This window comes from Pinus tabuliformis, chromosome 8, assembly GCF_031772625.1.
Source record: "Pinus tabuliformis cultivar Carrire ecotype Pingquan chromosome 8, CPIR1, whole genome shotgun sequence".
NCBI classification, from domain to species: domain Eukaryota; kingdom Viridiplantae; phylum Streptophyta; class Pinopsida; order Pinales; family Pinaceae; genus Pinus; species Pinus tabuliformis.
This window is the reverse complement of record NC_142294.1, coordinates 1,896,159,213-1,896,175,123: the sequence shown is the minus strand read 5'-3', so window position 1 is coordinate 1,896,175,123 and position 15,911 is coordinate 1,896,159,213.

The window sequence follows — 15,911 nt, the reverse complement described above, 5'->3', positions numbered from 1 at the left end:
GTGTAGAGGAAGCCCATTGTGCGGAGGAAGCTTTCAAGTTTTCATTTTGCGAATCTTTGCACTCCACACTAAAGACTTTGCTAATTAATTGATTAAAGGTTGTTCTCTCATAATGAAAGGTACTTTATGTAATAAGAAAATTGAAAAGTAAAAGTTTTAAATGAAAAATAGTTTAAGATTAACTTTCCCTCTACACCCCTACTGTCGTGCACAATCCCGATCCTCCACACGGTAATATCTTTGCACAAGGAAAGCTTCACACAAGGAAAAATAATAGTACTAGTTTGAAATTTTTCCATATTTAAATTAATTATGCGTTGACATTGTGTAGAGCATCCACTATTGCCTTTGATTTTCTTGATTCTTTGGTAGTTTTTAATTGATCTCGCATTAATGGAAAAGAAGAAGACTTAAAGTCAATGAAAGTTAGATCGATGGTATATTTAGATTGTTTGAGTGACTTTGCAAGCATAGAGTTAGGGAATAGAGCCATAATTCACCAAGTTTATTAGCAAGTGTGGCACATGTTGAGGTTTATGGAGTGTGAACAAAACTTTGTACAATGGAATCTATCCACAAACTTCAACAAAAAACTCTCCGCATAAGCACAATTGTCAGTGAACACCTCTCAAAGACCGAGTGATTTTTCTGCAGTTCAGCAAAATTAACTTCTTCTGTACTTAAGACTTTGCTAACCAATTGATTAAAAGGTTGTAATGAAAGCTCTTCACATATTGGAAGTATTGTTTATGGTTATATTTGTGTAATTAGGCATATGTGAGGGGCTGCGTAGGAAGCTTTCAAGCTTTCATTTTGTGGACCTTCACATTTCGCACAATAACAAACCTTCCACACAATTCATATACGCTCACACTCATAAACAAGATTTTTAATCACAAAATTTACAAAAATACTTTTGTTCATGTTGACACCTATAAACAATGTTAGTCCCCACCACTATGCTATTAGTTGGATTTACGAAGAAGTGTAGACCATATTGCAAATATCACTATGTCTATTGATATTCACAATAACACCGAGGAAAACGGTGGACCCATTTAGGTATTATTGGTATTATTTTAATAATAAATAATCCATATCGTTGTATTTTGAATATTTTTATCCAATTGAGTAAAGGTTGTGCAAAGTGTTGGGCCTTGGAATTGGTATGATTCTTCACTTCATTTCCTTAGTTGATAGTTAGTTTTTCAAGCTTTTTGAGATTAGATTATGATAATTTTGATGCTAAGGAGTTTTAGAAATTAGTTAATAATAGTTATGATATTTTACCTTATTCATGAATCAATTCGAATATTAAAGATGTTATTAACTCATAATTTGGGTTAATATGTGGGCAGGAAATATTTGATGTTGATTGCTGTTCCCTGAATGACTAAGGAAGCCTGAGCCATAAGGAAACTGTTTGGAATTTTTGCAGCACGCTGACGAAGGATTCACGCCCTATATGCACGAGAGAGATGGAAAAGGAGCATAATCTGTTATTTCAAAAGGGATCCTGAAGATTTTTATAACTCAAGTAACTGAAGGTTTTAAATTTAGAATTATGTTGTAATATAAAAGCACAATTAAACTGTAGTAAAAGGGTTAACTTTCTCTTATCAATTGTAAAAGGTGGTTGAAGAAACAAATTGTCTTAAGTTTTCACAGACTTACCTGTAACTTATTGTTGCATATGAATGAAGATTTTGGTGATTTGGTTTTAATATAGTATATTGAGTTAACTTCAAGATGGTTAGATTCCAAAGACTATGGGCCGAGTCTGGAACACTTACTATCTTTTATGTATCATTATTTCTTATTACTCTCAGTTTTGAATGATTTGTTGTTACTTTGATTGAATTATTGTTCGCAAGATTCACTGTTAGTATTTACCAACAATTGTAGTGAATAGCGATTATATAAAATTCCTTTTACAACATTCTGTTTCATTATTGTTTTTTGCATAAAAGTGAGGATTGTTAGCTTCAAAGAATTTAATACTTTTTTGATAGATGCATTTCAATTCCTTCATCATACTTATCGTTTCCTGAGAAACTATCTGAATCACTTTATGATTTCTGCATAGGAATGCAACCATTTACTTTTGTTATCAGTTTGGTTATGATTTAGAGATAGGAAGAAAGTATTCTTCAGTAAAAGTTTCTGTTGTCCCTTTCATTTCTTAGTTTTTGCTTCTTATTATTCGAACTCAAAATAAGGTAATAAGAACACTAGCCTTGCACCAATTGTGCAGACAACCTTGCAATAAAAAGACGAAATCCCAAGTTGACAACTTAATGTGCAGAGGTTTAAGTTGATTCTTTAGGAATGACTTAGTTCCCAACATTTTGGCGCCATTGTCGGTGAGGTTGTCAAATAAATGTGTAAATGTATCCCTGTGTGACTGGGTATTAAATACAGAAGGTAAGAACATATGCACGCACTAAGTAAAAAGCTTGTGCCAACACCTTCCGTCAGGTGGTATTCTCTAGAACCATTTAGCGTGCATGACTAGGAAAAAGCATATGACTATAAATCAGGAAGTTATAGAATCAAAACTCATTTCAAAAACCATTAGAAACCAAGGTCATTCTAGCCTTGGAAGATCGACCTACATAGATGAAGTCATCCAGAAGTCTGAATCTCAAGCATAGGTAGGACCCCAAACAATATCCGGGAAGGGCTCTACTATTTCCCATCGAGTGTTAGGATCATTTACTGTAGCTCATGCTGAGATTCACAATAAGACTAAAGGATTTGAATGAAGTTTTCAAGATAGATCCATTAGACACCTTAGTCCTTCTAGTCAAATTGAGGGAAATTCTTGTAATTTGAAAGAGGGGGAAGGTGAAACAAGAAATATCACGGAAAAGATGATGAAAATTTAGAATAATACGTTCAAATATTTCAATATAACTCACAGAGATCACCTTACACCACTTTACCTAGAGAAGTGTTAAAAACTGCTTTAATTAAGGGCATGAAAGACGAGTGGATAGAGACACTAAATTTAATGGGAAAAGGTGATATTTCTAAGGAAGACTATGGTAATATTTTTAAACTATGTATCAGGTTCTCAAGTGGAAGTAGATGAACCAAATCTGGGATTCGAGATCCTCTTAGTAGAACCAACAGGACTGCAAGTGGAGGTGTAACTTGAACAGAGATCGGTAATTTTTTAGAAGATTTTAAAATTGATATCTTGAGCACATTAGCTACACAGTTGGATTTTCTGTAGGTCAAACAAAAACAAGCTGAAGCAGAATAAGCTCTGGCTATTTTCTGTCCTTGTTGTTGAAAGAAGCATAGCCACAGGGAGTGTCCACTAGATATGATTGAAACATGCGTTATTTTCACTAAAGATAATTTGACAGAGCAATGTCCTTCACCCCTTGTATTAAAAGTTGTATTCAAAGAATCCGAGGAAGAATTAGAGCCAACATTTCTTATGACACAACAACGTCAATGGCAAACTCACCCTCCAAGTATGATGTACGACCCTTCTTTGCTTTATTCTGGATAATGTGCTCAACAATAGATTCCTGGATCAACATGGCAAGGCCATCAATCTTTTAATTTGACTTGGCAATCTCAGCCATACTCTGTACCTCCCTTGGAAAATCAGCTATTTGCTGGATCAGTGTGGCCAAATCAATAGTATTCTACACCTTCATGGAAAAATCTAGCAAACAATCCGTACCCTTCATAGTGGGAAAATTCATCCTCACAAGGACCAATGTGGCCTAAAAAATGGCAGCATTCTATGGGACCAATCAACCCATCCGTAGGAAGGTTATCCCAGTCACAACCACTATTACAAGCTCCATTGTAATTGTCCCTAAATCCTGTTAGGGTCCAACCCTAACCCTCTTATTTATGTAATAGGATCGAGTCATAGTTATAGTTAAGTAAAGAGTCAATAAAGCCCATATTAATAATTGTAAGTGGTTGACCCACATTTAAATAAGGGACCACAGTTAGTTGCAAATGGGCCATGGTATTAGATAGATGGTATTAATAAGAACCATGGTATTGCATGTATGAATCCTATATAAATGATAAATACTCCCCTTGAGGAGCATCGTGTCTTAGTTTGTAATTGAGCCCAGCTCTATTGGAGGTTGTCCCCTCTAAGAGGCAAGTGATCATTGCTTTCCTTTCTGAATAATCAAATACTTGCTATTATTTCTTATTCTTCTGTGTTCTGGGTATATTTCTTCGCATATTTGGTATTATGGTATCTTCTTGTAGGTCAAGAGCATAACAAGTGGTATCAGAGCACTTTCCAGGGCCAGTGGGATCTCCATTTTTAGCAGTTTTTTTTGGCTAGAGACATGTTCTGGCATCTTTAAACCACGGGATTTGTCGTTGAGCACATAAACCTGCAGATTTGGGGAGGCATGCATGCAGGAAATACAAGAGGTGGTCACGCTTTTTGGACTCCCTTGTAACCCCTGTGGGTACCCCTTCGAGTAGTAGCGCATTAGACAGAACCACGCACTGACTGTCCTCCTTGGTTAGTTCCCTGAAAGATTGGGCCGAGTACTACTATCTGACCCTTATGTATATTGCGATCTGTAGCACTTGACACTCCTTGAGACCATAGTTCCTGTGTCTCTCTCTAGATGACACATCATCTTTGCCAGATTAGATCTAGTAGGTGGGGTTCTGTCGCAGCCGCATCCGCCATCAGATTTATCAGATCCACCATTCAGGTCTATCAGATCCGCCAATCAGATTTATCAAATTCGCCATTCAGATCTAGCCGTTGGGTTCGGTAGAAGTCGCCACAATTAGATCCGCCACTCAGATCTAGCAACAGGGGTTCAACCACTGCCACATTCCTACTCATACTCTGTAGTTGAGGGTTAGATGACAGATCAGACTATTTGTGTGGGCCCCTATACCTGGGCATCATTCTTGAAGGACATTGGGCAGAATTGACTTTTCTGGGATTCGGCTACTGCAGTATTCCTAAGCGAGGAGTAAAACTCCTTTCGGAGTAAAAAAAATAAAAAAAATAAAAAAATTAAACAGATCTTAAACAACCATCTGCCAATATTTGACAAGCCTCATGAGCTTCCACCCTCGAGAGGGGAACATGATCATAGCATTACTTTGGTCCCAGGGTCCCAACCACCAAATGTGCGTCCATATAGATATCCGTTCACCCAAAAGAATGAAATTGAAAAATTCATCAAGGAACTCTTGGAAGCAGGCGTCATTCGTCCTAACATTAGTCCTTATTCATCGCCTGTGGTCATGGTGCTCAAGAAAGATGGGGAATGACGTATGTGTCCAGACTTCAGGGCCCTCAACAAGTTGATGGTCAAAGATAAATTTCCCATCCCGGTTTTCGATGATTTTATCGATGAAATAAATGGGGCTCAATTCTTTACTAAGCTTGACCTTCGCTCGGGCTATCATCAAATTCGCATGAAAGAAGTAGACATTCCAAAGACTTCTTTCAAAACTCATGAAGGCCATTATGAGTTCTTGGTCATGCCATTTGGTCTTTGTAATGCCCCATCCACTTTTCAAAGCCTCATGAACCACCTGCTCAAACCATATCTCAGAAAATTTGTCCTTGTTTTCTTTGATAACATCCTCATCTACAGCCACACTTGGGCCACACATCTTCAGCATGTAGATCTGCTCTTGCAACTGCTCCGGAAGCATAAATGATTTGTCAAGATGTCCAATTTCTCTTTTGGCATGGAAGAAGTGTAGTATTTGGGCCACATTGTGGGTTATGAAGGTGTTAGGGTGGACCCCAAAAAGATCCAGGAAATGCAAGATTGGCCTCAACCAAAGACCTTGAAAAGCTAGAGAGGATTTTTGGGTCTCACGGGCTATTATCACAAATTTGTCTGCAATTATGGTCGCATTGCTAGATCCCTCACTCACTCCTCAAGAAAAGTTCATTTCTCTGGAATGATGAAGCGAAACAGGCATTTATAGCTCTCAAACATGCCATGTGTTCCACTCCCGTATTAACACTACCCGACTTCACCAAATATTTTGTGATTAAATGTGATGCTTCAGGTACGGGTATTGGGGCGGTCTTAATGCAGGAAGGTCGACCCTTGGCCTTCACTAGTCAACAACTAAGTGGGACAAATATGGGACAATCTACCTATGAGAAGGAGATGATGGCCATCTTACATGCAGTAGATACTTGGAAACCATACTTATTGGGGTGGCATTTCCAAATCCGCACAGACCATCAAAGCCTTAAATATTTTTTGGAGCAACGCCTATCCTCACCACAACAAAATAAATGGCTCGCCAAAATGCTGGGATATGATTAGGAGATAATTTACAAGAAAGGGTGCAAAAATGTCGTAGCAGATGCGTTACCACACCAATTTGAGGAGGAAAGCACCCTGCTCGCAATCTCCCTTCCCATTCCAGAATGGATTGAAGAGGCTCGCAAGGAATGGTTTTCACATCCTGTGCTCTCCCAACTCATTAATCAATTGCAGGCGGATCCAAATTCCACAGCGGGCTACTCTTGGTAGGATGAGATTATTCGCTACAAGGACAGTGTCATGATATCACCAACATCTACCCTCAAAAGCCGCATTTTGGCAGAGTTGCACTCATCTCCCACTACAGGCGATTCAAGCTTTCAGAAGACTTATGCTCGCACTTGACGTTCATTCTTTTAGACAAGCATGAAAAAGGACATTCTTACTTTTGTAGCTGAGTGCAACGTATGTCAGCACCACAAAGGAGAAAAATTCAAATGCCCAGGCACATTACAACCATTGCCCATCCCGACCTCAATCTGGATGAATATTTCTATGGATTTCATTACAGGTCTTTCGAAGTCAGGAAACAAGTCAATCATCATGGTGGTTGTGGACAGACTTTCTAAGTATGCTCATTTTTGCACCCTACCCCACCCTTTTACACCGACTTTGGTAGCTCAATCTTTCATGGACTAGATCTTCAAATTGCATGGCATGCCCAGTTCTATTGTGTCTGATCGTGACCCGATCTTCACTAGTAACTTTTGGCAGGAACTCTTCAGGCTACAAGGTACCCAACTACAACTCAGTACTTCCTATCATCCCCAAACTGATGGTCAAACTAAAGTAGTCAACAAATGTCTGGAGACCTACCTTAGGCCTTCAGAAAAGCAACATCTATGGGTACAATGGTTTCCTCTAGCTAAATGGTGGTATAACACCAACTATCATGCCGCCACCAAAATGACTCCATATGAAGCAGTTTATGGTCAACTCCCTCCTTCACCTACTTCTTATATCAAGTGATGCTTGGAGGCACAAGCAGTGGATCAACTCCTATAGAACCGCACAACCATGCTGGCCCACTTTAGAGAGAATCTCCATCAAGCTCAAAACTGCATGAATCAACAGGCAGATCAACATCGTTCAAAACGCCAATTTCAAGAAGGGGATCAGGTATTTTTGAGGCTGCAACCATATAAGCAAACGTCACTCAAAGACAAGGGTTGTCAGCAATTATCTCCAAAATTCTACGGACCGTATCAAGTACTTCAGCCCATTGGAGAAGTCGCCTACAAGCTAGCTTTGCCACCCACTGCAAAATCCATCCAGTCTTCCATGTCTCATGCCTCAAGAAAGTGATTGGGAACCATTGCCAAATTCAAACCAGTCTACCTGAATTGGATGAAGAAGGGTCAATCTGGCTCCAACCTGAACAAGTTCTTGACACACGCGAACGACACTTATGCAGCCGCATGATCAAGGAAGTCCTCGTCAAGTGGAAAGACACCTCTCCGGAAGATGCGACCTGGGAACCAGCCACTGTCCTTCAGCAGTTTCTGTAGCTTCAGCCTTGAGGACAAGGCTATTCTTATGGGGGAAGGGCACGTTAGGGTCCAACCCTAACCCCCTTATTTATGTAATAGGATCAAGTCATAGTTATAGTTAAGTAAAGAGTCAATAAAGCCCTATTAATAATTGTAAGTGATTGAGCCGCATTTAAAGAAGGGACCATAGTTAGTTGCAAATGGGCCATGGTATTAGATAGATGGTATTAATAAGAACCATGTTATTGACCCATGGTATTGCATGTATGAATCCTATATAAAGGATAGAGACTCCCCTCAAATAATCAAATACTTGTTGTTATTTCTTATTGTTCTGTGTTCTGGGTATGTTTCTTTGCATATTTGGTATTCTGGTATCTTCTTGCAGGTTAAGAGCATAACAAATCCTCAACCACCACGGCGTCCTCAATTACTGGCTCAACAAAATCCTAATTCCAACAATAGGCCAGTCCAATATTTGGAGATCGTTGAAATTTTAGATCGAGAAACCAACTCTCTTAAGTGTAATGAGTCGTGGCTGAGATCTGGATGATTTATCCTCCTAGAAGATTATAGAGTTAATCATGAACAAGAAGATAATGAAAATCCCATTGAAGAGCAACTTTTACCATAACATATTTCTCCAACTATAGTTGTTTCGAAAATAGAGACATATAATGTATTAACCAAACAACAATACCTCGTTAAAACTATAGTTGCTACTCCTCCATTACCTGAAAGACTAACAATGATTAAATCGCTAGTTCATTCTGATTTCGATCTTGTAGGGGAATTAAAAAATCTATCCATAAAAATCCCTCTCCTCCAGGCTATATGAGATATTCCAATTTATGCTAAAACAATTAAAGACTTGTGTGGTAAAAATCCTGGAAGGAAACCCAAATATCCTCCTACGGTCCATGTCTTAGGAACACTCTTTGACTTGATTTTAGGGAAACATATACCTGTCAAATATAGTGACCCTGGGAATCCAATAGTCACTGTTCAAATTCAGGGTTGTGATTTTCCGAATACCCTGGTGGACCTGGGAGCTACTATAAACATCTTAATTGTAGAAACATGTGGTATCCTTGGGATCACAACCTTAAAATCAATTTGTAATTTGTTAGAACTAAATAAAAATCAAAAGTCAAACTAGAGGGCACTCTGGAAGATGATATCGTTTCTATAGATTCCTGGGAATACCCAGTGGACTTTTTGGTTATCATTCCTAGGAACATATTGGATGGGAACCCTTTGATATCATGGAGGCCATGGTTGACAACTGGAGACGCATAGATAGGATTCCAGACAAGGAATATGGAAACTATAAAAGGAACCACTGTTAAAAATCTTGTCTTATACCCACTTGCTAAGCCCAGCCTACCTATTGAAAATTATCAATTATTCCCACCCAAATATCAGGAGGAAAACCTGCGTTCTCCTCTTACCTTGGACAAAGATCTTGCATATAAAAGTCAAACCAAGGATGATATAATTAATGGATTTATTAACAAACCTTCCACTGTTGGAAATCCAACATGTCAAATGTTGAAAGCCATGCTTGATAATGAAGCCCAGGAAGATCCGCTAGAGGTTTTAAATAATGATCATATACCTACGACTATTTTCCATAATAACATTCCCATCGAAATTGAGCCTGGTAAAAATTTAAATAAGAATGCCAATTTGGATTATCAGTAATGAAACAAATTAATTCAGATTCTTCAGAAATACAAACAGGCCTTCGCGTGGGAATATTCTGACATGAAGGGCATCGATCCACAACTATGTACCCATCACATTTATATAGAAAAAGATGCCCATGCTATTCGGTAGCCTCAGAGAAGGTTAAATCCACACCTTAGGGACGTAGTGAAACAAGAATTGCAAAAGCTCCTGGATGTTAATTTTATATACCCCATTTTAGATAGCTAGTGGGTTTCAACATTAATTGTAGTCCCTAAGAAAAATGGTAAATGGAGAATTTGTGTGAACTATAGAGAACTGAACTAGGTTACGTAGAAAAACCATTTCCCCCTTCCATTTGTAGATCAGGTCCTTGACACTCTTGTTGGAAAGAAATTCTTCTCCTTTCTAGACGGTTTTAGTGGTTATAATCAAATTCAAATTGCTCTTGAAGACCAGAATATGACCAGATTTACTTGCACTTGGGGAACATTTGCATATAGAGTTTTTCCATTTGGGGCGTGCAATACACCAACCACCTTCTAGAGGGAAATTTTAAGTATATTTTCAGATTTAATTGGTGAAGGACTTGAACTGTACATGGATGATTATACTCCATATTGATCCGTAATCTGCCGTGGATATTCCACTGGACAGTTCATCACGACAGATATGATAATATTTTATTATAAATCTAAGATTCTACATTATTACAATTTTATTTGATTTCTAGATTTGTAGATATTGTTGAAATTAGTGCATGCATGTAAAAGTAAATTATGCATAAAAGAAGAGAACGAAAAAATAAGCTCACACACATATAAGACACAAGGTATGCTCTCTGGGAAACCCTTTCAGGAGAAAACCTAGCTAGAAGGTGAGGTTGCTTCGCTCTCTTTCTCTGTCTAGAAATATGGCTGCAGATGTAAAGAATTAATGTTTGTGGCCTGTGGGCTGCTACAGTGAACAAATCCTCTCTGTGTGCTCTACCTCCTATCTCTCCTGGCTATATTTGCTCATCTATGGAACAAATGCTCTATAAAGAATGGAATGCCTCTTCCTTCTAGTGGCCCAGTTATAACACAACCCGATAACCTACTAGTGGCCCGGTTGTAACATAGCCCGATAACCTACTAGTGGTTAAATTTGACTACATCAACTCTTAACTAGAGTTACAAAATAGGCTCTTCTAGAGTCTTCTACATCACAAACACATGGCTAGCCCCTTTCCCATGAATAATGGGGGCTGATGCGGCATCCTCCCGAACTATAGGTGTGAAAACAGGAAGGTCAACTTTTGAGTGGCATAAATTTTTGCATACGGACTCCGATTGGCTCGATTCTTGCGCTGTTGGAAAGATTTTTGTGTGTAGAATAACTTGAAAAGGTGTCACACTTAAGAAACAAAGTTTTACCACTCCAAAAACGTCGTTTGATGCCTTAAAACACTCCTGAAAGGTTTCAGACCCCGTTTCACCAATCTGGGTCCTGCTAGTAAAAATGGTCCCATGAGATGATTCCTCCACTTTTTCCACTCCAAATGAGATGTACAAAATCTAGAAAAAGTTCTTGAACTATGCATTTCTACCAGATTATGCTTTAGCCATGAAAAGTGTCATATGATGATGACTGGAGGCATAGTTCTAGGAAATTACGTTTCTGCTACAGGTATTCAAGTGGATCCAACAAATATTGAGTTAATTCTTACGTTGCCTACTCCTTGTACACCTACAGAGGTACATAGTTTCCTTGGCTACGGTGGTTATTATCACAAATTTATAGAAATTTTTTCAAAGATAACAACACCACTATAGGTTTTAACATGAAATGTTGAATTTGAAAGGATCGACATATGTGACATTGTTTTTGTAGAACTTAAAAAGTTGGTCTCAATAGCCCCTGTGTTAAGAGGGAAAAACTGGAATATACCTTTCCACATTTCATCAGACACATCAGAAATAATGATAGGAGTTGTCCTTGGGCAGGAGGAAGACAAAAAGCCTTATGCCATATATTATATTAGCAAAAATCTCACACCGGAAAAGCTAAATTACATAGTGACGGAAAAAGCATTTTTAGTTGTTGTGTATTCCATTAATAAATTTTGTCACTATATAATAGAATATCCAATCTTCTTGTATATTGATCATTCTGCCATTATTTATCTAGTTAATAAACCTATTACCAATGGTTGAATAACTCGATGGTTTCTCTTATTGTAGGAATTCAACATTACTATAAAGGATCGCCCAGGAAAGGAAAATCTCATTGCAGATTTTCTTTCTACAGTACCTAAAATAGTGACCCTTTGCCAGTGGAAGATCAATTTCCAGATGAACACTTGTTTGTCATAACAATCAAGATTCCTTGGTATGCTGATGTAGCCAATTACCTGGCAACAAGAAAACTGCCAGCGCATTTGCCACCCCAGGATAGGAATATGATTATTCAGCGCAGTGCACGGTTCTCTTGGATAGACGACTACCTCTTTCATATAGGATCTGACCTTCAAATCCGCAAATGCATCAGAGAAGATGATATTTACGACATTCTCAGGGCCTGTCATGATGGGCCAGGCGGTGGACATTTCGCCGATCATAGAACTGGGTATAAAGTACTCTAGATGGGTTATTATTGGCCCACTATATTTAAAGATGCAAAGAAGTATGTCCGAAGCTATGGTAGTTTTCAGAGTATGGGTCACCCCATTCAAGCTGATGAGATGCCCCTACAACCACAATTTGTAATAGAACCCTTTGAAAGATGGGCACTAGATTTCTTAGGCCCCTTTAACCCACCATCGCATAAGAAGGCTAACATCCCGGTTTGTACTGATTATGTGACCAAATGGGTAGAAGCAACAACTCTTACGAAAGATACAAAAGAAGCAGTCATTAGTTTCTTATTTGAATTATTTGTGCGATATAATTTGCCTTGAGAAATAGTAATTGGGGGGTCACAGTTCACTACTCTTAAAATTGCTACTACTTTACAGAAGTACCACATTAAGCATAGAGTCACTTCTCCTTTCAACCCTCAAGAAAATGGACAAGTGGAGAGCACCAATAAGGTTCTGAAAACAATCATGGCCAAAACAATATCTGTGAACCACCAGAACTGGGCAGCTAAACTCCCTGAGGCCTTATGGACCTATTGAACGATGTGGCGTAATACTACTGGATATTCATCATACCACCATGTTTTTGGTAAGGATCCCATTTTTCCTATTGAATTTGAAATTAAGACTCTCAAGGCTACAAAAGAAGTTGGAATGGATTTCACAAAAGCACAGAAACAATGTTCACAACAACTTAATTAACTGGACGAGATGTGCCTATTGGCCCTGCAACGTACAACTGTAGTTCAACAGCCAAAGGCCAAATGGCATGATCTCCTTATTAAAAAGAAAACCTTTCAGAAAGGCAGCTGGGTGTTGTTATACGATTCCAGGTTTCAAAATTTTCTAGGAAAACTTTAGACGAGATTGTTAGGACCATATGGGATTACTAAAGTTTATGACAATGGTACAATGACCTTGACTACCATTGATGGTTTTGGCATCTCCTTTCTTGCTAATGGACATCGACTCTGTTTATACCATCAACCACTTACACGAGAGTCTTTTTGCCATCAAATAAGTAATGATTCCAGTTTGCAGATTGTAGCTGATTGGGGAGGTATCTTTGTAGCTACATCTAGTTGATTTTTCTCAAACACTCTTTTTATTTTGTACATAATGTGTATATTATGAAATTTATGTTAATTTTTTTTTGTTTTTTGTTTTTGTTTTTGTTTTGTTTTTTGTTTTTTGTTTTTTTGTTTTTTAAGTAAAATAATAATAATAATTTTAGTAATAATGAAATAAGGGGAAAAGGGTTGTTATTCTTGTATCATAGTTGTTTCTTTGGTTGCATCTATTGTTCCTTCACTGTTGTTCCCTTAGTTATAGTCCTTGTTCCCTATCATTATGACTTGTTGTTCCCTTTATCACAATTGCTGTCCCTTTGGCCACAACTGTTGTTCCTTCATTGTTGTTTCCTTGGTCACAACCAATGTTCCCTTTCGTGATAGATTATTGTCACCACTTGTCACAATTTTTGTTCCTTTGTTCGCAACTGTTGGTCTTTCACTGTTTTTTCCTTCGTCATAGTCGTTGTTCCCTTTTATAACAACTTGTTGTTCCCATTAATCACAATTGTTGTTCCTTTGGTTTTAAATGTTGTTCTTGCATTTGTTTTTCCCTTAGTCACATTCTCTGTTCCCTTTCATCACACATTAGTCGTTCCCTCTTTTACAACTGTTGTTCCCACTAGTCACAGTTGTTATTCCCTTTGGACACAGTCATTGTTCCTTTAAGTCACAAATGTTGTTCTCTTATAGTTTCCATTTACGTGAGTTATAAAAAGTTTTTGTGTGAAATTATTCTTACCTTGAAGCACTTTTCCCACATCATGGTGACAAAAATTATGTCGAACCAATGGTTACCATAAGAGAATATTTTATTCGACTTCTCAAATTTCATCAGAAATTTAACAATCCTGATATTGTAATTACATAAACTGTTCATGACATATCTCCTTAATTACCACCAGATGAGTTTCTTTTCTTCCTTATAGTCTTGTGATCTCCTTAACAAATAAAATTTTGGGAGGCAAATAGCAATTTAAAAGGATAATTGTTATAATACTTTTTACGCCATCCCTAACTCTTAAGGAGTTGATGAGCCACCCCATTCACTAATCCTTTATCATAACGAAATGAGAAAATCTAGAAAAAGAGAGAATATTCTTTTAGTGAAAGGATAGGAGGTCTCATTACGAGTCGTCCTACCATGATCATAGGACTTAATAAGGCGACATTAACATTTTGGTCACTATGCTAGCATAATGGCCTTTAACACTTCAGTCAAAGGACAAGAGGTCTCATCACGAGCTGCTTGTTCACCTCGTTAAGATTTGATGAATGGCATTGTTACTAACTGGTCACCACAACTAAACAATGGCCTTATGACAAAAAATAGAAAAATTAAGTTATGAATCTATTTTTAGTAGAATGGGATACTAGCATATAAACGAGATAAAATGAAAGCCTGTCGAGGATATGGACGGTTGTTAGCAGCAGAGGTTATGCATGTGGTATTGAAGTATAATTGGAATCATGTTACAAATATTTTGCTAATTTTTCCTCCCTTTCTAATAATAAAGGAGAATCGCCACACTATTATGGAAATTAATTACATCACGAAGGTGGTAATTCAAGTATGTGTGAACAACTACTTATTCTAATATATTAGGAATGTAAGTTTAATGGAATAGCCTTGGGAACCTAAGAATCAGATACACCTACTTGGGATTAGCCTTTGAAAACTATGCATCAAACCTACTACTTTTGTGGGACTAGCCTTTTGAAATCAGACTTGGAAACTGCCTAGGGAACTACCTTGGAACTCAAAACCTTCCTTTCAGTCTTACAACTCCACCTCTTGGAACCTTACACTCTGCCATGCAGCCTATGAACGAACCTTTTCCTACCCTCGACTTATAGCAATCTGCATGAAGCACAAAGCACGAAGTTCGTATGATGGATGGGAATCTATTTTTATTTCCTTTCTCTCTATTGGTAATATTTTGGTGAGAATTCACTTTACCCACGATTGGAGCCTTTTCCATTCTTCGATTTTTGCACAAATTTTGTTTTGTCATCATTCTCTACATTTAATACACCTTATCATCACGCCGCATGCCCTTAGTTGATACTTTCATGATTTGACGATTACTCGTTATGGTAATTAATTTGTTGATATATCGTCGATTCACCACATCATCAAAGGTCGTGGCCGACCTTTACTTTTAAAGGGGGTGAAAAATCACACATATGACAAGACGATTACATGCTTAATTATCACAGTAACTCTACCTGCATGTGTTTGTATTTATTTCCTGGTAATTGTTGAATGATTGTTACTTTTTGCATTTGTTAATGGCTAAACCTTATTGAACACAACTTCAGATTACTATTTGAGAAATAACAGAGATGGGTGGTCGATTGATTCGCAACGAATCAACCCAACTAAGAATCTCAAAACAGGGACACAATATCTTGGAGTGAGCATGTTGGATAGAGTCTTTTTTCTTGATTACAGGGATTCGATAATGCAATCTCTCTAGAATTTATGCAAAATCTAAGGGCACAACTACAGTAAAGGGAAGGCAGGTGTAAGTTAATGAAACAATTTTGTCAGAATTTACAAGCCTTCCTATGGAAGGCAAAAAATGGCTTGAAAAGAATACCCCATTGTAGAGTGCAACATTTTTGTTCGCATATCGCAAAGAAGAATTGATTCAGAAAGGAAAAGGATACAACCTTGCTTCATTTTTAGAACCTTGGAAAGAATTAGTAGGGGTAGTACAAAGATATATCA